This window comes from Schistocerca americana, chromosome 4 (genome assembly GCF_021461395.2).
Source record: "Schistocerca americana isolate TAMUIC-IGC-003095 chromosome 4, iqSchAmer2.1, whole genome shotgun sequence".
NCBI classification, from domain to species: domain Eukaryota; kingdom Metazoa; phylum Arthropoda; class Insecta; order Orthoptera; family Acrididae; genus Schistocerca; species Schistocerca americana.
The window spans coordinates 276,626,055-276,649,778 of NC_060122.1; the positions used below are offsets into that span (position 1 = coordinate 276,626,055).

Below are 23,724 nucleotides of genomic sequence, written 5' to 3' on the forward strand. Positions count from 1 at the left end.
TAAGTCCCATAGTGCTCAGAGCCATTTGAACAATTTGAACACTGCATGTCCTAACATCCGGTTAAGTGCAACTGTAGAGCAATCTCTGGCGCGGGTCCTGGCTGTCGTGGATACATATGGTCGTCATATTGAGCAACGTTTGTAACCTGGAACGTAAACATCGTACGCAATTAACAAATTTGACAGTCTCATGTGGAGATTAAAATGTGTTTCTTTCGATGGTTTATTTGTTATTTCTCTTCCGCATGTCCTCGCAAATGCTTCCACAAAGGTTCATTGTCCTATGATCACTCGTTTTTCGTGGAGACGCTCTCAAATAGCGAAACTTTAATTATAATCACCATGTATATTCGTAGATGCACCATTTAAAGCTATCTTTTGAAACTTTGTAAGTAGTGCTTTCTTGGGAAAGTTTGTCACGATCACCACGAGTCTGCCAGTTCGGTTTCTTCAGCATCTCCGTAATATTCTTCTATGGGTCAAACTAACCTGTGACAATTAGTACTGCCGTTCTCTGTATGCATTCAACATCGCCTGTTAGTCCTATTTGGCACACATCCCACACATTTGAGCAATACTCTAGGATGTGTCGTACGATGTGGGTTAACAGCACTCTCACCGTTGCTGGATGTTCCCGGAAGTAATTCCACAGCGAGCTTTCTATACATATTGAACACCCAAAGAAAGACGTCATATTTCGTGTGAAAACGTCTGTGAAATATTTCAAGAGTCTTTTCAGAGTGGAATTACAGATTTTCTTCAGCCTCCCATGTATTGCTTCCACAGAGGGCTAGAAAAATACAGTTTGGCTAATACAGAACACGCATAGACACTCATGAAATTATCATTCACCGCTCGAGAAATGGGAAGCAACATTCGGCTCAAATTAAGTAACTTTCGGATTGATAGGTTGCAGTGGCAGGGACAACGGGCACCTAGCCACGCTTTACTAGCCTAGGTATGTAAGTGTAAAATAGGCAACACAGCGAGGTCGAGAAGGAACTGCGATTGGGCGGCTGTCCCCCATCATTTGAGTCGCTGTAATGTCAGTATTAATTTAATGTGTCAGTTTTTTGTTTCTGTGTAATTTCTGTGTAATTCTTGCAAATACTGTATGTGTTATTTCGGTGATTTCTTAGCGTTGTTATTTTTTTCTCTTTTCGCCACTGTAGACGATAACGAATAATATAACACAAGCACCATCCGTTACACGGGATCGCAGGGAGCACGGGGGAGGCCCGATGCGCGCGCATGCGCAGTACAGCGGCAGCTCAGACACCGGACGGCTCGCCGGCGTCTTGCGCGGAGGCGGCCGCCAGTCGACCAGCGATGGGGGAGCAGAGAGGTTGGCGGTGGCGGTCTGAGGAGGCGGCAGCGGCGCTGCTGCTTCTGCTGTTGGCGGTGGCGGCGGCGCCGGCCCAAGGGGTGATACTGACGCCGCCCTACTTCAACCTGGCGGAGGGGCGGCGCGTCACGGCCTCGGCCACGTGCGGAGAGGACATCGTGGGGCCGGAACTCTACTGCAAGCTCGTCGGCGCCAACGCCGACAGCGACGTCAACGTTAACCTCATCCAGGGACAGGTGAGGGGCTCCTGCCAGTTCGGCTCTTTATCTACGTGCTGGCCTTCTTCCAACTACTGTACCACTCTGTGCTGCGTTGACTTATCTGTCTGCACCGAGTAACAACATAACGTTCAGTTTTCTGACTAGGGCCAGTTATTCAGACTGTTTTAGCCACCCAAACAATCCAAAGATGCTGTTTTTCTGGGGGAACGCTAGGGGATGCGTACCCCTAAACTTTTTCGTCGACAAAGTAATTTTTTTACGATGTTGAGAACTTGGAAGAATGCCAAAGATTTATTACACGGACGTAAATTTTTGATTTCGTTTTTCCGTGTTGGTAATTGCAATACGAACGATACCAGTGCAGTTTTTGGTGGTAAAAGGGATGTCCTTGGCTGTTTCAAGCATTTCGAAGTTGCAGCAACCGTTCTCGACAATTGAATCGCTGGCAGCCAGTTCGACAAGCATATAGTGCCCTGGCCCGTTAATAGTGGGCAATGGTAGTGCTAAACGGTTATGCGTACGCTCAAACGCCGAGCTACCGATAGATGTCTCTACGGTCTTGCAACCATGATGATGTTGAAACTTCCTGGCAGATTAAAACTGTGTGCTCGACCGAGACTCGAACTCGGGACCTTTGCCTTTCGCGGGCAAGTGCTCTACCATCTGAGCTACCGAAGCACGACTCACGCCCGGTTCCCACAGCTTTACTTCTGCCAGTACCTCGTCTCCTACCTTCCAAACTTTCATTCATGATGATGTTGATGACGTCATGGCTAAAAGCAGACGGTTGGTATCCCATGCATCAGTTATAAGAAATTTTCGTTGCATTATATCCAATGTCGGACTACCCTCAAACTTTTTTTTTTAGAAAAAAAGCATTGCGCGTGACACCTAAACTGTATTTCATAACTGTTGATCTTCGTATGTTTCTCGTTTTGGTATTAGTTTGTTCTGCAGATAAAAGTAAAAAGGAGGGACTTACAAAGAAACCATTCTCTATACTGTTATCGCGGCCGCAAACTGAATGGGGAGCCGCCTCGCTCGGCCAGCTTATGCGAGGCTTAGGTGGTCTGCTGGTGAGCGTTGTTGCGAGGTCGCGCATTCAATTCCCAGGGACCACTTCAGACTTTTCCGTGGTAAAAGTGTTTGAAACTGTGTTCACTACGCATCCTGAGGCTAAATGACAAGCTACTTGATAAACTAAGTAGCGAAAATAAAGCACAAGCCGTCTGATAAGACATTACTATTCGATTACACCGATAAATCAGCAGAAACAATAACAACCGTGAAATACCTAGAAGTAAGCGTCCAGAATGACCGATTTTGGAGTACTGGGGCAGGAAGGGGGAAGGATGTGGAAAGGCGCAGCTGCCAAGGAAAAAAAAAAGACAAAGAAATTATCGTCCTAAACCGAACTCGGAGTGTGCCCGCCACGCAGACATACGTGTCTATTCAGTATCAGTCTGAAGTAAAGCGGAACTTGTAACGGATACTGACTAGCAGCAAATGTACCCCGAACTACTTATCGTGGTATCTCAAGAAATGTTTCAGTATTAACTGCGAAACAAATATTAGCCCCCCCCCTCCCCCCCCCCCCCCAATCCCATGCTCAGATGCTCGGTACCCTCTTCAGTGATCAATAAAACTGACTATGGGAAAAGCGGGCGCCAGACTAAGGTTCATTGCGCAAACTGTATTAATGAATCTAAATTGCATAAAAAATAAATGACTTTCGCGATTTTTTTCAAGTTAAACAGACAGTAATGCTACATCTGATGATACCATTTTGTTCGTTACACTTTTGTGGTTAAAAAATCATTTTTATGTCCATATCGCACGCTCACTGTAACCGCAGCACCAGATGGAAGGACTCCATCTGCAGCCGGAACATTACCGAAGCCCACCTATTGTACTTGCAACAAAATAATTTTGTGTAAGTCATTTTCAATATGTTTTATATCAATATACACAGGATATTTGGAAACATTAAGTTCTAACAAAATAGCGACGTAGTGAAGCAAATGTAATTGTCTTCGCTCAAAAAATAGGGTTCAAATGGCTCTAAGCACTATGGGACTTAACATCTGAGGTCGTCAGTCCTCTTGACTTAGAACTACTTAAATGTAACTAACCTAAGGACATCACACACATCCATGTCCGAGGCAGGATTCGAACCTGCGACCGTAGCACCAGCGCGGTTCCGAACTGAAGCACCTAGAAACAAAGTAAGAGCCTACGGAATATCCGACCAGCTGCGTGGCTGGATTGAAGAGTTTTTAGCAAACAGAACACAGCATGTTGTTCTCAATGGAGAGACGTCTACAGACGTTAAAAGTAACCTCTGGTGTGCCACAGGGAAGTGTTATGGGACCATTGCTTTTCACAATATCTATAAATGACCTAGTAGATAGTGTCGGAAGTTCCATGCGGCTTTTCGCGGATGATGCTGTAGTATACAGAAAAGTTGCAGCATTAGAAAATTGCAGCGAAATGCAGGAAGATCTGCAGCGGATAGGCACTTGGTGCAGGGAGTGGCAACTGACCCTTAACATAGACACATGTAATGTATTGCGAATACATAGAAAGAAGGATCCTTTATTGTATGATTATATGATAGCGGAACAAACACTGGTAGCAGTTACTTCTGTAAAATATCTGGGAGTATGCGTGCGGAACGATTTGAAGTGGAATGATCATATAAAATTAATTGTTGGTAAGGCGGGTACCAGGTTGAGATGCATTGGGAGAGTCCTTAGAAAATGTAGTCCATCAACAAAGGAGGTGTCTTACAAAACACTCGTTCGGCCTATACTTGAGTATTGCTCATCAGTGTGGGATCCATACCAGATCGGGTTGACGGAGGAGATAGAGAAGATCCAAAGAAGAGCGGCGCGTTTCGTCACAGGGTTATTTGGTAACCGTGATAGCGTTACGGAGATGTTTAGAAAACTCAAATGAAACAGACTTTTGTATATTTCACAAAACGACTTTGTGCTCAAACAGTGAAATCAATTTAGAATGCCACATCAAAATGCAATTAAAATCGTATCTATAGTTCTCAAGTTACATTTCCCGCCATTTTGAAAAATGCTGTTTCGAGAAAAACGCGTTTAAAGAGGTTGAAAAATCAGCCAACCAGTTGGTCTATTAGCCCTTAACTTAAGTTTCGATACTTCTAAAAAATATCTTCTTCAGGAGGAGTGGGCCTTGTTACATCACACGAAGAAGATATTTTAACAAACATCGAAACCTAGGTCAATGGCTAATAAACCTTTGTTTGCAACTGGTTGGCTGATTTTTCAACCTATTCAGATTTACACAGCTGCTGTCTCGCAGCCATATTTAAGATTTTGAAAAACACATTTAAAGTTTTGAGTTACTTTTTTGTAGTTAAGTTGAAGACTCCTGTAGTCAGCGATCCATGGACCAAACAGCAATCCTTCCAGATCCAAAAGTAGGTCCTCTTCCATCTTCTTTGTGGCCATAGTCGTCCTGAGGGCCCCTTTGGCAGCTTCTGTCATCCGTTGCTCTGCTCGCCTTTCGTCTACTTTTATGCAGAAGTTGTAACAGGCTGGTCCCATTTCAAGTTCGAGTACTCTCATTATTTCGATAATGCCTAAAGCAGTCGTTGATATTACATGCTGCCATTTTGGCCGCGGTGTCGACTATTGCCCCCCCCCCCCCCCATCCCACTGTAAGTGGTTGTCGGAGGCACTTTTTCGCGGAGTTTCTGGCGAACCTGGGATGAACTCTACAATAAAGAAGACATCCCAGAGAACGTTTTAAGCTAAAAAAATTGATTTTTTGAAATTTTCAAGGAGTGCTACCCTTTTACGAGAACGAGTTTCATTCACAAAAGAAGGAGCTTACAAAACACCCGTCGTACCAATTCTTGAGTATTGTTTGTGAATTTGGGACCTTATCAGACTGGCGTAATAGAAACGACAAGAAAATATCCAGCGGCGAGTGGCACATTCCGTCACGTGATCGTTTAGTTACTGCGAGAGCATTACGGAGATGAATTCAACTCCAGTGGCAGACACCACAGAGACGTTTGTTGTTAAAAGTCTGAGAGCGTACGTTCCAAGATGAGTCGGGTAACACATTACTTGCTCCCATAGACGTCTCACGAAATGACCACGAGGAAAAACTGACACACGTTAGTCATAACAGTGTAGCAAATTATGAAGGGAAATGAGGGGTTTGCAACGTAGAGCAAATCAACAGTTTGTGTCTAGTCCAAGTCGTGCCCGCACGGTTTCGAATCCCGGTCCAACATTTTTTAGTCTAGTAGAGAGTTCCATCTGTGATGTAAATGGGATAGAGCAGGCAGTTCCACATAAAAATTAGCGCAGTTGGTGTGAAACGGCTACTTGCGCGAAAGCTACTTGTCAGCGAAGTTCATTTCGACGCGGTCGCGCAGCCTTGTGATAATGTAATCGGCTTCATACAGTTATGCACATCTTGTTCCTGTTGTTGTTGTTGTGGTCTTCAGTCCAGAGACTGGTTTGATGCAGCTCTCCATGCTACTCTATCCTGTGCAAGCTTCTTCATCTCCCATTACCTACTGCAACCTACATCCTTCTGAATCTGTTTAGTATATTCATTCTTGGCCTCCCTCTAAGATTTTTACCTCCACACTGCCCTCCAATATTAAATTGGTGATCCCTTGATGCCTCAGGATATGCCCTACCAACCAATTCCTTCCTCTAGTCAAGTTGTGCCACAAATTTCACTTCTCTCCAATTCTGTTCAATACCTCCTCATTAGTTATGTGATGTACCCCTCTAATCTTCAGCATTCTTCTGTAGCACCACATTTCGAAAGCTTCTATTATCTTCTTGTCTAAACTATTTATCGTCCACGTTTCACTTCCATACAAATACCTTCAGAAACGACTTCCTGACACTTAAAGCTATAATCGATGTTAACAAATTTCTCTTCTTCAGAAACGCTTTCCTTGCCATTGTGTCTGTATTTTATATCCTCTCTACTTCGACCATCATCAGTTATTTTACTCCCCAAATATCAATAGTCATTTACTACTTTAAGCGTCTCATTTCCTAACCTAATTCCCGCAGCATCACCCGATTTAATTCGACTATATTCCATTATCCTCATTTTGCTTTTGTTGATGTTCATCTTATATCCTCCTTTCAAGACACTATCCATTCCGTTCAACTGCTCTTCCAAGTCCTTTGCTGTCTCTGACAGAATTACAATGTCATCGGCGAACCTCAAAGTTTTTATTTCTTCTCCATGGATTTTAATACCTACTCCGAATTTTTCTTTTATTTCCTTTATTGCTTGCTCAATATACAGATTGAATAAGATCATATATTTGATCTTGTTCCCACACATACTAAATTCTTCGTGATGAATATGGAAATTCTTGTGTATTTTCGTATCGTTCAAATTCTTGAGTAGTCACGCTTGCTACACACTAATTTTTAAGCCATGGTATGGTCGAAGTCATAATACCGTCTGGAATTCAGCCTTTTTTTCTATTGCTGTCGGTTTTTTCATTTTCATCCAACCTGCTAAATAGCCTAAGGAAAACTTGATTTTAAGATCCTGTCTTTCAGTTACAGTGCTTTCTAGAAATCTTTCGCGAATTGCGTAGGTTTCCCACGGATATTGTTTTATACTGAATCCAGGAGACTGAGGCTATGCAAGATAGAGTCAAGACAGATAAGGTGCAAGCAGTCGAATTCTGAAGCGAAATGTGTAACACTGAAGTACTGAAATCTCAAGGTCGAAGCTGGTGTAACTGATCATGTCTGTATAGGCTTCATTTTCACCTTTATCAGATGAGATCTGTAAACAACCCGCTGAATGAAATGGAAACGCAAGTTCTATGGGTAGTAACCTTTCCCTTACCATATACACCGTGTGCAACACCTAGGGATGAAAGTAACTTTCGCATGCTGTATCAGTTGCAGCAGCATGTTCGACAATGCTGGACATACTGTTATATTGCGACAGGTGGGAACACGTAATGCACCCAGACACATTGGTGAACATTATCGTGTTGGTGGTCCAGATGTTATGGCGTGGAAAGGTATAATGTAGTACGAGCGTACTAACCTTCAAATCATTGAACACGATACATTGACATTATTGTAACACTGTACTCCCTCCCCATGTCCGACATTTCAGTGGTGCATTCGGCACTGACTCCAGTTTTATGGAACATCGAACGGTACAGGTGGTGGAGTTCTTGGAACGAGAAAGATAAGCGGCGAATGAACTGGCCTGCCTTTTCATAGGACGTAAATCCCATCGAGCACGTATGGGATCCGTTGGGGAATGTCCACATGCAGCAACGACCATGCAGCAGTTGTCACACCCGCCCTGTTGCAGGAAAGGAACTCCTTACGAACCTTGTGGTCAGCTTGGTAGCACGTTGCAGAACATGTACTGCCATTCTTGGCGATCACACATCCTATTAAGAACCATATCCCTGTAACCATATGCAGGGGATCAACATGAAGTGCGGCGACTTCAGTGTAGTTATTGTCTTTGAATAAACGTGTCATTTCTGTTAGTCTCATTGCGTATTTTCTGTACTATACTGTAGCAGTTCTCTCCATGTATGGTCCAAGTTTCATCTCTCTATGTCACTTGACAATGGCACACCTTGCGAAAGCATTCCCGTCATTAGGTTTTGCACACCCATGTATAAACCAAATAATTATCTCTTTTTTTCATTAATAAAAAAAGCCTGAAGTATGCTCGTAGCCTTTGCCCCCGAAGTCAGTATCCGTAGATTAGATTAGCTTAGTAATTGTTCCATAGATCATGAATATGACACTTCGTAATGATGTGGAACGTGTCAGGTTAATAAAAGGTGTCTATACAAGATATTACATCACACAAAATATTACATGACACTTAATATTATTATTTTTTTTAAAAAAAAATTTTAGGGTGGTGGTGGGGAGGGGGGGGGGGGGATTACCCACTTACTATGTCCAAAAATTCATCTAATGAGTAGAAGGAGTTTCCATTCAGAAATTCTTTTAATTTTCTTTTAAATGCTATATGACTATCTGTCAGACTTTTGATGCTATTAGGTAAGTGACCAAAGACTTTTGTGGCAGCATAATTTACCCCTTTCTGAGCCAAAGTTAGATTCAGCCTTGAGTAGTGAAGATGATCCTTTCTCCTAGTGTTGTAGTTATCTACACTGCTATTACTTTTGAATTCATTCGGATTGTTAATAACAAATTTCATAAGTGAATTTATATATATATATATATATATATATATATATATATATATATATATATATATATATATATATTGTGAGGCTACAGTGAAGATCCCTAGCTCTTTAAATAAGTGTCTGCAGGGTGATCTTGGATGAGCTCCAGCAATTATTCTGATTACACGCTTTTGTGCAATGAATACTCTTTTACTCAATGATGAGTTACCCCAAAATATGATGCAATACGAAAGCAGAGAATGAAAATAGGCCTGGTAAGCTATTTACTGAGATGTATATCGCCAAAATTTGCAATGACCCTAATAGCATAAGTAGCTGAATTCAAACGTTTCAGCAGATCTTCAGTGTGTTTTTTCCAGTTCAACCCATCAATGCATACACCAAGAAATTTTGAATATTCTACCTTAGCTACCGATTTCTGCTCGAAGTCTATATTTATTAATGGTGTCATTCCATTTACTGTGTGGAACTGTATATACTGTGTTTTGTAAAAGTTTAATGAGGGCCCATTTGCAGAGAACCACTTAATGGTTTTCTGAAAAACATCTTTACAATTTCATCAGTTAATTCTCGTCTGTTGGGTGTGATAGCTATACTTGTATCATCAGCAAAAAGTACCAGCTTTGCATCTTCGTGAATATAGAATGGCAAGTCATTAATATATATTAAGAACAGCAGAGGACCCAAGACCGAACCTTGCGGCATCCCATTCTTGATTGTTCCCCAGTTTGAGAAATCTCCAGTTTTTTTTCCATATTATGTGAACTGCTTATTTCAACTTTCTTCACTCTTCCAGTTAGGTATGATTTAAACCATTTGAGTGCTGTCCCATTCATACCACAGTACTTGAGCTTATCTAGAAGTATTCCATGATTTACACAATCAAAAGTCTTTGAGAGATCACAAAAAATCCCAATGGGTGACTTCCGGCTACTCAGAGCATTTAATATTTCATTAGTGAAAGTATATATAGCATTTTCCATTGAAAATTCTACTGGCTTGTAGACCGCATCATATTGTAGTGCGTACCAAGAAGAAATGCCACGCCGTTGTGATAACTCGAACAGTGCGAGGTAAGAGCTCTTGCTCTTCTATTGGTGATCGCGTTGCGACGCGATCCGGTTTAAACTGACACCTCGAGTCTGAGCCGTTACAGACATGCCACAGGGTCAGATATTGCTTCCGGAACGACTGACACTAGAAGCAAAGTACCGCAGAATATTTGGTTTCTTCTGTGTCAGTAGCGCTAGGTACTCGTCAGGCTTCCACTCTAATAGATTCAGCTATTATCTTGTTATCAGTTGTACTTTCACTGCAATATTGTTTCCTTCCATGTCATGAGTAAAAGTGCTGACCCCAGCGGTTTTGATGTTATCTTGTACTGTGTCTGCCCAGATATAGAGTACATGTGTTCGTTCAAAGCGCAGACACAAGAGACTGGTCGGACGATAGTGAGTTGCATGAAATATTTAAGAACCTAAACTCCTCAGTTCTCGTTCTTCATACTAAACAAGCGTTCCCATGAGATAGGATATGGAAGAGACTGGCATACAGCCACAAGCAAAAAATTGTTTACAGGACGACTCTTTAACTATGTAGAAGACTGTGATCTGTAATTTAATTTGTTTATCTTATTTATCGTGTAATGACAGGAGAAAATACTGACAAATACTTGCAAGAAGTATATACATTTCTAAAAATTCTCAAGTTCATAATAGGTACACAGATCTTAAACCCATGTTTGAAATGTAGTCAGAAGTAGCTGCTGACATATTGCGGCTCTGTTGTCCCTTTGGATGGTGTGGGGGAACATTCAGGTGTTATATGTTGTACTGTTTACTGCACTTCGCCGCAGTCACTTTGAGAAGAGGACTTCCATTCCCATTGGGGCAGAGATCTGCCACGTCAAGTGTGATAGTTTAGTTGATAAGAACATTGGCTATATAGAGCGAGGGTCTCTGTTCGCGATTCAATTTTTTCACACAGAACGTTTCGGCAAGTTCTATTACTTAGCAACAGAGTTAAAGATTTATTTTAAAAATACTGATGAATTAACTAGGCTCAAGGGAAGGATTGGCGGTGGTCGAACCTTACAATTCTTATTCGTCAACGTATACTTTTGCCACTATTTGGTTGGTAATAACGTTTCTTCCACGGAAAATTAAAATTGATTATTTTCGTCTTTCATGCCTTTCAAGCATAAAAAAGACTAATTCAGTCGCCCAATAGGAAAGGTAATCTGCTTTCGTCGCGCACATTGACACCTTCTCTTCGCGAAGAGTGACTTGCGTAACTACATCTGCTTGAATACTGTGCGGATCACTGTGAAGTGCATGGCAGAGAGTTTCTTTTTATTGTACTCTGTATTAAGATTTCTTCCCATTCCATACACAGCTGGAGAGTGGAAAGAATGGTCTTGCAACTGTCTATGAAGTTTGTTAGTTGCTGAATATTGTCTGCATGATCTTTACGTACAGGGCTGAAGTAAATTTATAGTTTTTGCACTGAAAGTCGGTTCTTGAATTTTTATAGGAAGATTGTCGCTACTTGTATGGCGCCAGTCACCCAATGTCAATCAGTTGAGACGTTTACTTTTAACACTCTCTCACGACGTAAATATGACAGTGACCATTCGCAGTAACCGTATTTGTTGATTCTCAATGACCTCAAGAAGGCCAACCTGATAGGTGTCCCCTGAACAAAAGCGCTATAGGTATTCAAGTTTATGGTGTACAAGTGGATTGTACGCAATCTCTTTCATAGACTTGTTTAAATGATTTAATGCCTCCTGCAGGTGTCATTTTTCTTTTACTGGTTATTTTATTGCACCAATTTGGTATTAGACTATTATTAAGTATGTATCTATACAGACTGAAGCGACAAGTGAAAATTTGTATCAAGGCCAGAACTCTAACACAACCCAAAGTGGGCTGAAGTGTGAATGGGAATCTGGGCTGAAGATGCAAGTGCACTAGTGTAGTCCGTGCATTTGAGAAAAGCCAGAGTGGTGTACTGGTTAGCGCATCTGCCTAGCGAGTGGAAGACCTGGGTTTCAACCACAGACTCGGTACAAATTTTTATATACTCGTCACAGATGTTTGAGACTTGAAAAGCTCTCCGGAACCACATAGTTTAATTTGATTAAAGCACCTGTGACTGGGTTTAAGGCAGGATCCCCCGTTTCGGTTGATGTTGAGGTGCTTCGAGAGCCTCTACAATGCTGTTCGAGTTTAGGGGGAATACTAAGTGGGTTGAGGCGTGAATGTGACTCTGGATTTAGGAGGGAGGCGTGCTAAGGTAGTCCGTGCAGTTGTGCAAAGCCACTGTGCCAGGGTGGAGACCTGGGTTTGAATCCCAGCCTTGATACAAATTTTCATTCTTCGCTTCAGTTTGCTTACATACAGCATCGATTTTTGAGACTTGAAAAGGTCTCCGGAACCATACAGTTTCATTTGATTATTAAGTACAAGTATCTACAAAACGGGAGCACCATATGTTCAATGTATTGGTAATCACTTAATAATTTACAAAAAAAAAAAAGGTTACAGCGTAAGCTATGCCAGGAAAACATTGATATTACATTATGCCATACAGGTCTCAGCGCCTGTTTGTATTTCAATAGCGTTCATTACTGTTACGCCTATGAGTGCCGGCGTCGTAATTGTCATAAAATTGAGAGCACTAACCTCGTTAGTACACGAGCACGTCATTGTTTTAAAAACTGTATATATTTCTCATCCCATCATACCCAAGTTACACGTTATTGTCGCACGATGTTTAACGTAGGCTGTTGCAGAGATTTTTTGCTGTGGTATATAAAGATATATAAAGTCGATGTGCTGATCATAAATGGTGTTCGGGGGTGTTATTATTACTCCATGTGGATATAAAAGTGGTAATGGAATGAAAATGAAGTCCCATGCTTCTTGGAGAGCGTAGGGGAACGATGCGGGAGACCCGCACCGCCGTACTAGGCAAGGTCCTAGTGGAAGTGGTTTGCCGTTGCCTTCCTCCGACCGTAATGTCCGCCCCCGGTAGCTGAGTGGTCAGCGCGACAGAACGTCAATCCTATGGGCCCGGGTTAGATTCCCGGCTGAATAGGAGATTTTCTCCGCTCAGGGACTGGGTGTTGTGTTGTCCTCATCATCATCATTTCATCCCCATCGACACTCAGGTCGCCAAAGCGGCATCATCTCGAAAGACCTGCACCCGGCGAACGGTCTATCCGACGGGAGGCCCTAGCCACCGTCGACGACCGTAATGATGGTTAATGATGATGATGATGACACAACAACACCCAGTCATCTCGGGACAGGTGAAAATCTCTGACCCCGCCGACAATCGAAACCGGGACCCCGTGCTCGGGAAGCGAGAACACTGCCACGAGATCACGAGCTGCGGACAAAAGTGATAAGGTAGATTAAATTAAAATAAACGCCAAGGTGTACAATTTACATGTCCAATATGTAAAACAGAAATTTTACAATCGCACAACGAGTAAAAAAAAAATTACCCCAATGCCGGCAATAAATAATTTGAACAATTCGTCGCAGCTGCTGACCTAGCCTCAATGCATGTCTCGACACACTGTCACTCCCAAATATTTTTATCTAATGACTGATTATAGTTATGAACCATCAATTCTGCAGTTGAAAAGGCCGGCCACGGTGATCTAGCGGTTCTAGGCGCTTCAGTCTGGAACCGTGCGACCGCAACGGTCGCAGGTTCGAATCCTGCCTCGGGCGTGGATGTGTGTGATGTCCTTAGGTTAGTTCGGTTTAAGTAGTTCTAAGTTCTAGGGGACTGATGACCTCAGATGTTAAGTCCCATAGTGCTCAGAACCATTTTGCAGTTGAAAGACATCAGTGTTTGCGTTTCATGAAGTACAAAACTTTTCAATCCTAGAATTTAAGAGCTAATTGGCAGTAATCGTTCATGACCGATACTTTGTCGCTCTCTAAATGAATATTGGTGCAATATTTTCCGGAGAGAATATCAAAATGGTTCAAATGGCCCTGAGCACTATATGACTTAACATCTGAGGTCATCTGTCCCCTAGAACTTAGAACTACTTAAACCTAACTAACCTAAGGACATCACACACATCCATGCCCAAGGCAGGATTCGAACCTGCGACCGTAGGAGTCGCGCGGTTCCGGACTGAGCGCCTAGAACCGCTAGATCACCGCGCCCGGCGGAGAGAATATCCTCAGAGATGAAGGCATCATGCGAGAAAAACATGTGCATGTGACTAATACTATCCTGCGGGGCCAGCAGTTATTATTGAAGTGTCTGTAAAAGACTTCACCTACGATAATGGCCTGCGACCGGCCTGTCAGGAAATGTTTGACGCCCCCGCGAAACCTGGATAGATATTACACTGAAACATATTTTCTTCAGACGGCGGTAATGCTACTGAATCGAAAATATAGGTGACAGTGGATCATCTTAGTCTTCTCTGCTCATGGCACTGAGGATATCGTGTGTAGGGAGCGTGAGTTGAGTTTTGCATCATCGACATTATCGGTACCCATGCTGTTTCCAATGGAGAGCGTTATTTTGTTCCAGCGAACTCCTAGTGTTTTACCTCTGGATACGGGCTATGATTCTGCCAACTGTATATAACGGGTGAGTGGGATGGACACATGTAAAAATGTTCTGTTGTGTTTTTATTCTTGATCACGAAAAATCATCGGAGGAAGTCAGTCCCCTATCGGTACATGGCCAGTTCCTTTCCAATGGCATCAGGATGATTACTGAGTTAAATGCCTGACAGACTGACCATCAACGTTACACGAAGCACTGCGGAGACGACCGATATTTATTCCAGGACTTTGGCGCTTACTCCGTTTATTAGGAATTTGACACTACCCATCCTTCCCTGATAAAAAAAAATATGGCGATGAAAACATCATCCGCCACCAGCGGGCTTCGAACCTGATAGTTCTGGGTCGTGCGCCACCGCGCTAGTGCATATCAAATACCTCGGGTTACGGAGGCGGGTGAATTTACTTCCGAAACGTACATTTCGGTGTAAAGCGGGAAGTAATCAGCACGTGCCTCGATAATTGTAGAAAACCGGTAAACGGCGCACCTGGCCGCTGCTTTACAATGCCGCTGTTTGTTAATCCAATTAGCGGACCAACCTCGACTTCTCGCAGCATATCCCCAGCGCTAATCTTTCTTAGCGTGTTCGTGAACTTGAACGCAGGAGAGATGTAGCAGAAACTAGTCTGTTAGTGATTCCGTAGCCTTACTGATCAACGTATTTTCACTTCATGTGGTTTTCCACACAACGTCAGCTTCTACAATGATCGGTTTATATTGGAACAGGAACCGTTCATAAAGCTTCAGTTACGGTCCACAAATAGCTTCGAAGACAGGGTTCTCAGAAAAAGTAATGCCTCGGAATTTTTTATGTGGAAACTCGTAAAGACTTTTAAATAATACAAACTTTATTAACATTCCACATTATTTATTCTTCATATCTAAATATTTATTTCTCAACATAGTGACCATAGCGATGAACACATTTCTCCCAACGACAGACCAGTTTATTGATACCGTCACTGTAGAATGTGTGACATTGTTGACGGATCTATAACCTCACTCTATTGCACCGCTTCATCGGTATCAAAGTGAAGTCCTCAAAGGTGTTCGTTATGTTTTGGAAAGAGATGACAATCGGATGGTGCCAGTTCTTGACTATGAACCCAAGGCGTCGGACTGCTGCAGATGTCGTTCTCGTGTGTGGTCAGATATCGTCACGCGGAAGGAGAGGGTGCTCTTTATTTGCACTAACTCTTCTTGTTTACAGTTTTCTGAGTTGTTTCTCATGCACCGACGTACTTACGTTACATCGTGTTACAAGCTACAATTCGCAATCCTCTGGCGTCAGAGAGTGGAAAAGTCGACCGAGTAATATGGATGACATGTAATACCTGAACCGATGTTGAGGACAGAATAAAAAATTCGAATGTATTACTTTTCAGCACGGCCTCGCATAATACCTTCTGATAGCTTTATATACCGGTGCACTTGCCGTTACAAGAGCTTTCAAATGCGTTTGACAAAGTACGTCGTTCCATTAATATAAAAAGTACTTTCTTCAGTATCTCGGTTAACACAAGCGCTAAGGGATTAAAGATAAAATTACGTCTCCTCTGCATGTTATAATTTATTGAAACCCCATTTCATACCTCAGCTACTCACGAGGACATTATGTCAAATTCGCGTAAGACATAACATCATCGTGAACAGCTGATATCGAAACAAGATTTTATTTCGCAGAAGGCACTTAATTTTACGTTTAATCCTCATGACGTTCGTGTTAACTGAAATATTGAAGGAAGTATGGTTTTATAATGGAACGATCTACTATTTTTAAGGGCATTTTAAAGGTCTTTCATGGACGAGTACAGTGAAATAATGCTCACTAATGCAACAAATAAAGACACACTGTCTGAATCACAGTTTCTTTTGTTAACGACTACCGGTTTCGATTAGCCCTGCAGATCAACTTCAGGTATTGCACCCCAAGGACCATTTTGTCAAAAACGTTGTAAATCACATAAAACTGAATTTTAATGGCATTCATACCACTGTTGACAAACTGTATCTTGCTGCGCTGTACCTGAAGATAATCCGCAGGGCAGATAAACCGATACTCGCTAATAAAAGCTGTGACCAAGACGGCAATTGTTGATTTATTGTACCAACTGAGGTCACCGTTCTTGAGACTTGGTGTCAAGTAAAGCTCCGTCATTGTGTCAAGCCTTTCGATTGCTTACTTGTTTCCTTAAAAGAAGCTATTACATGTCATTAATATTGATTTCACGTCGCTGCCGAAGAAAATCACCATATGTTCCGCGACTGAGCACTGAATCCTTAAAGTATCTAAACTCCCGCACAAGCCATGAAGGCCCAAAGGTACCGACTGGCCGCCGTGTCATCCTCAGCCCACAGGCGTCACTGGATGCGGATATGGAGGGGCATGTGGACAGCACACGAGACCGGAGCAGCTACTGCTCAATCAAGTAGTTCCTCAGTTTGCCTGACAAGGGCTAAGCGCACCCCGCTTGCCAACAGCGCTCGGCAGACCGGATGGTCACCCATCCAAGGGCTAGCCCAACCCAACAGCGCTTAACTACGTTGATCTGACGGGAACCGGTTTTTACCACTGCGGCAATGCCGTTGGCCTTAAAGTAACTAAAAGTCATAAATTATTAATGAACGAAATATTTGAGATGTTACATAGCTCTTTGTAGTTCATATTGACATTTTCATACGTTAATTAACGTATGAAACTGAATAACATTCTTCCTCTCATTAACCATCTGTTCCGAAATCCTCTTTATACGAGGGGCGTTCAATAACTAACGCAACACATTTTTTTCTTTTATCTGAAAGCAGGTTGGTTTTTAGATGATGTTCGGATGTGTGTGAAATCTTATGGGACTTAATTGCTAAGGTCATCGGTTTACACACTACTTAAACTATCCTAAGGACAAACACACACACACACACACACCCATGCCCGAGGGAGGACTCGAACCTCCGCTGGGACCAGCAGCACAGTCTATGACTGTAGCGCCCTAGACCGCTCGGCTAATCCCGCGCGGCCAGGTTGGTTTTATTTAGGATTCGAATACACCATATGATTCCCACTTTTTTGGCTACAAAACCATATTTTTCAAGTGCGACGGCCTTACGCCACCTTGCTGAGAGGCCCTGTATGCCCGCATGGCACCACCCTACTGGTCGTCGTCGAAGCCAACGTCTTGCTGGATCAGCAACTTCATCATCATCCACGTACTGCTTCCCGTCGAGGCATCCTTCATTGGGCCAGAGATATGGAATTCGGAAGGTGCGAGATCCGGGCTGTAAGATGGATGAGGAAGAACAGTCCAATGAACTTTTGTGAGCTCCCCTCGGCTGCGCAGGCTTGTGTGAGGCCTTGCATTGTGATATTGAGGAGTTCATTTGCATTTTTTGTAGCGACGAACACGATGAAGTTATTTCTTTAATTTCCTGAGGATAGCGCAGTACACTTCAGAGTTAATCGTTGCATCATGAGGGAGGACATCAAACGAAATAACACCAAAATCCCAGGGGACCGTCGCCACGGCTTTACCGGTTGAGGACGCGGCTTTGAACTTCTTTTTTCAGAAGGGACGTGGTGTGACGCCACACCACGGATTACAGTTTAGTTTCCAGTTCGAAGTGATAAACCCACGTTTCATCCCCTGTGACGATGTTCGACAAAAATCGCCACGATCGGCCTCGTAACGCGCAAGCTATTCCGCACATATAGTTCTTCCTTGCTCTTTATGGTCTTCTGTTAAGCGGCGAGGAAGACAGCGGGCACACACCTTTGGTTGGCGAGTGCGTCACCACTACCATCAGAGACATCCAGTTGAGCAGCGAGATGTTTGATGGTGATCCGTTGATCACCTCGAATGAGACTGTCCGCACGTTCCCATTCTGCAGGCGTCACAGCTGTGTGCGACCGGTCGGCACGTGGGAGACAGGACATGTTTGCGCGACCTTATTGGGATGATGAGAGACACCTCGCCCAACGACTCACCGAGCTTTTGTTCACTTCTAGATCTCCGTAGACGTCCTACAAGCGCCTGTGAATATCTGCGACGCTCCGATTTCCGCCAAAAGAAACTCAATGGCAGCCCTATGCTTAGAACGCACCTCCGTTACAGGCGTTATTTTGACAGGCTGCGTATAGCGCCGCCACCTATCGGCACTTCATGAAACTACAGAAATATTCCACGACGTCTCACAACAAATGCTGCAATTTTTCAAGTGAAATTGGCGGAAAAAAATATTGTTGCGTTAATTATTGGACCCCCATACGCGAATGGAAGGTTCAAATGGCTCTGAGCACTATGGGACTCAACATCTGAGGCCATCAGTCCCCTAGAACTTAGAACTACTTAAACCTAATTATCCTAAGGACATCACACACATCCATGCCCGAGGCAGGATTCGAACCTGCGACCGTAGCGGTCGCGCGGTTCCAGACTGAAGCGCCTAGAACCGCTCGGCCACACTGGCCGGCGCGGATGGAAGGGGGAGGAACCCTAATAAGTGATACAATGGGAAGTACAGTTGAAAAGGCACGGCCGACTTCCTTCTCCATCCTTCCCTAATCCGATGGGACCGATGACCTCGCTGTCTGGTCGACTCCCCCAAATCAACCAGCCAACCAAATCTTCACGTGCTGAACTCGGACAAGTCCGACTGTTTGTGAAAGAATTTTATTTTCGCAAACCGTTAGGTGATATTAGTATAGTTCCTCCTGGTACCAGGTCTTGCTAGCATACGGCAGTATGATTCGCATAATACATGGACTGACCCTTCACACTTGTGTCCCTCCAGAAAGAAGCTTAAGCTCTGTTAATATGGTTCCAATTGCCCGAGCAGACGCAAATACTCGCCACTGCGCTCGGACCCTACATGCATGCTGTTGCCATTTACACGGACTGCCAATGCTGACTGAGACGAAGACAACGTGGTTCGTGTCCAAGTGTTTGTGACATCTACGAGGGTGAGTCAAACGAAAATCTTAAATTTGTAATAACAAATCGAAATTTCGCGCCGTTATCCTATAAGTTGGTAAGCGTGCTACAAACAGCGTGCAGAATGGCCTGTAGGTGGCAGCATAGTACAGATGCACACATACCGTCGCAGTATCTGTATAAAGATGGCCGCCCCACTTGCGACTTGAACCAGGGAAGAACAGCGTTCTGTTATTCGGCTTTTGCGTAGTGAAGGTGTGAAACCTATTGAAATTAATCGACGAAAGACGGTTCTGTACGGTGATGCATGTTTGTCACAGCAGCAAGTCTACGAATGGAGTAGGAAGTTCGCAAATGGTGTAACTTCAGTGGAAGATGCTCCTCGTCCAGGTCAGGCACAACGAGTTGTCACTCCACAGAACATTGCAGCAGTTGAAGCCATAGTGAAGGAAAACCGCCGAGTGACACTGAATGACATTGCAGCATGTTTACAGATTAGTCATGGGTCAGCACTTGATGCTTGTGAAGCACTTCTTCGGCGCTTTGAACGAGAAGGTGATGGCGTCCTTGCAAGAATCGTTACTGGGGACGAAACCTGGGTTCACTTCCACCAACCGGAAACGAAGAGAGCGAGCAAGGAATGGCGCCATTCCTCATTACCAAAACAAAAGAAGTTTCGAACAGAATCATCAGCAGGGAAGGTTATTCTGACTATCTTTTGGGACGAAAAAAGCGTCATTTTGGAGCATTATATGTCTAGAGGGACCACTGTCACCAGTGCATCATACACAGATCCCCTAATAAATCATCTGCGGCCTGCAATCAAATCAAAGCCACGTGGATTGCTGTCAGCAGGTGTCCTTTTGCAACACGACAATGTAAGGCCCCACACTGTCCGTACAACAGTTGCAACAATCACAGACCTGCATTTTGAGTGTCTCCTCATCCACCATACCCCCCAGACCTTGCCCCAAAGTGATTTCCATATGCCTGGACCACTCAAAGACGCAATGGGAGGAAGAGGTACGCCACGCGGTGCATGAGTGCTTGCGCGGACTAACAAAAGAATTTTTTTCTAAAGCAGTTTATGCACTTTGTAAGCACTGGAGGACTTGCATTGAGCGTGGAGGAGATTATGTTGAAAAGTGATTCAGCTTTGTACCATTTCTGCACATTAAATAATATTAAAAAAATATTTAAGGTTTAATTTGACTCAGCCTCGTAAATTGTTCGTACATTGGATGTGAAATCTAATGACGAAATAATAAAGGAGTGAATAAAGGGTTACACATGGAGGAGCGTAGTGAAAATTCAGAATAGAAAGAGGAATGTCAAAACGTACTTCAGCTCTTCGTGTACATCTACACTCCTGGAAATTGAAATAAGAACACCGTGAATTCATTGTCCCAGGAAGGGGAAACTTTATTGACACATTCCTGGGGTCAGATACATCACATGATCACACTGACAGAACCACAGGCACATAGACACAGGCAACAGAGCATGCACAATGTCGGCACTAGTACAGTGTATATCCACCTTTCGCAGCAATGCAGGCTGCTATTCTCCCATGGAGACGATCGTAGAGATGCTGGATGTAGTCCTGTGGAACGGCTTGCCATGCCATTTCCACCTGGCGCCTCAGTTGGACCAGCGTTCGTGCTGGACGTGCAGACCGCGTGAGACGACGCTTCATCCAGTCCCAAACATGCTCAATGGGGGACAGATCCGGAGATCTTGCTGGCCAGGGTAGTTGACTTACACCTTCTAGAGCACGTTGGGTGGCACGGGATACATGCGGACGTGCATTGTCCTGTTGGAACAGCAAGTTCCCTTGCTGGTCTAGGAATGGTAGAACGATGGGTTCGATGACGGTTTGGATGTACCGTGCACTATTCAGTGTCCCCTCGACGATCACCAGTGGTGTACGGTCAGTGTAGGAGATCGCTCCCCACACCATGATGCCGGGTGTTGGCCCTGTGTGCCTCGGTCGTATGCAGTCCTGATTGTGGCGCTCACCTGCACGGCGCCAAACACGCATACGACCATCATTGGCACCAAGGCAGAAGCGACTCTCATCGCTGAAGACGACACGTCTCCATTCGTCCCTCCATTCACGCCTGTCGCGACACCACTGGAGGCGGGCTGCACGATGTTGGGGCGTGAGCGGAAGACGGCCTAACGGTGTGCGGGACCGTAGCCCAGCTTCATGGAGACGGTTGCGAATGGTCCTCGCCGATACCCCAGGAGCAACAGTGTCCCTAATTTGCTGGGAAGTGGCGGTGCGGTCCCCTACGGCACTGCGTAGGGTCCTACGGTCTTGGCGTGCATCCGTGCGTCGCTGCGGTCCGGTCCCAGGTCGACGGGCACGTGCACCTTCCGCCGACCACTGGCGACAACATCGATGTACTGTGGAGACCTCACGCCCCACGTGTTGAGCAATTCGGCGGTACGTCCACCCGGCCTCCCGCATGCCCACTATACGCCCTCGCTCAAAGTCCGTCAACTTCACATACGGTTCACGTCCACGCTGTCGCGGCGTGCTACCAGTGTTAAAGACTGCGATGGAGCTCCGTATGCCACGGCAAACTGGCTGACACTGACGGCGGCGGTGCACAAATGCTGCGCAGCTAGCGCCATTTGGCGGCCAACACCGCGGTTCCTGGTGTGTCCGCTGTGCCGTGCGTGTGATCATTGCTTGTACAGCCCTCTCGCAGTGTCCGGAGCAAGTATGGTGGGTCTGACACACCGGCGTCAATGTGTTCTTTTTTTCATTTCCAGGAGTGTATATTAGGCAAGCCACGTTACGGTGTTTGGCGGAGGGTACTCTTGCCCCCTTCCTCGTTCCCTTTACTAATGTCAGGCGCGGTAAGAATGATTGTGGACCTCCATATTAGCTCCAAGTTATCTGATTTTCGCGTTGTGGTCGTTTAGAGAAGCGTATGTGGGAAGAATTCATACGTTGCCCACTCTTCCCGGAACGTGGTTTCTCAACAGTAAAACCTCTCCGTCACGTGCAGCAGCTCACTGTTTGTCTGCCACCGGAGTTCGTTGAGCATCTCCGTAATGCTCTCGTACTCACTAATCGATCCAGTGACAAGACGCGCTGCTCTTCGTTGCGACTTTTCTGCCTCGTCTAGTAATCCAATTTGGGAAGGGTCCCTGACTGATGGGTAATAGGCCTAATCAATAATCGGTAAAACAAGTGTTTTAGCTACTTCTTTCGTGGATGAATTAAATTTCCTTGGGATTCACTCACTGAATCTCTGACTGCCATCTGTTTTTACTAAGATTTGTTTCACATGGTCGTTCTGCTTTAGGCTTCTGCTTGAGGTTACTTGTAGATATGTTACGGAGTTACATGATTTGTCACCTGTAGTGTAATCGAACAGAAGCGGATTTCTTCGCTTGTTTATGCACACTGTGTATTTAAAGGGTCAACTGCCAGTTCCTGTAACGATAATCGATCCTTTGCATGTCCTGCACTTCGCTACAGTCTCCTAGCATTACCTCCTCCTTACAAATTGCATCATCTGCGAACAGCCCTACGGAGCTTCCGCCGCTAACTCTAAGATTATGTATACAGGGCGGGGCAAATAAAATTGGCCAGGAGAACAAAGTTACAGGGTACAAAGAAACGCCGCAGAGGAAAGGAAATACAGTACTAATATGAATGTACCAGATGTTGAAAGTGACCACCATTAATTTCTTGGCACTTTTGGGCCCTGGTCAGTAAGTTTCTGAAGGCGGATCGAAATTGAACTGCCGAAGTTGATGCAGTCTTTTCCGAAATGTTCTGCTGCAGTTCTTGAAGACTATGAGGATTGTAGCGATACACATTAGCTGTGCGGGTTTCCCACACAAATTAATCGCATACACCAGACTGACCTCTGCTAACAACACTTTCAGACGTAAAGATCGTGTACATGTGCTCTAAGGTTCGGCCGGCTGTATGGAAAGTTGCTACGTCCTGTCCGAACTAACTGTAGGTCTTTTCCTCCTGTGTGTAATGCTGCCACAAATAGTTTTGAAAATGGTGGCAATGTAACGTGCCGAAGTTAACGTTTGATTAAAGAAGATGGGACCAATAATGCGGCGTGCAGATCATACAATGGTGTTTCATGGAAGTTATGCGGATTCTCCGCTGCCTCGAACCAGTGATTTTGTGAGTTGACATAACCACTCAGGTGAAACCAGGCTTCATCAGACGTAAAGAACAGATCCATATCCAAGCCATTCATTGTTATGTAAGTGAACAGCCAATCACGAAACTGGAAGCGCTGACGAGCGTCTGCTAGTTTTAAAGCATGAACAACAGACACTCGGTAGGGATGCATGTGCAGGTCCAGGTGGAGTATTCGTCGTCCGCATGAACGATATGACATGCTGATCTCTTGC

General features: G+C 44.3%; 1 protein-coding gene across 1 annotated transcript in view; it reads left to right on the forward strand.

Moving 5' to 3' along the window:
• The first annotated feature begins 1,387 nt into the window (after positions 1-1,387).
• The window catches only part of LOC124614059 (laminin subunit alpha), a 402,758-nt gene continuing 380,421 nt past the window's right edge, over positions 1,388-23,724 (forward strand). The window contains exon 1 of the mRNA XM_047142894.1: positions 1,388-1,581. The gene's annotated coding sequence lies outside the window, so the exon portion shown is untranslated. The remainder of the gene's footprint in view (positions 1,582-23,724) is intronic.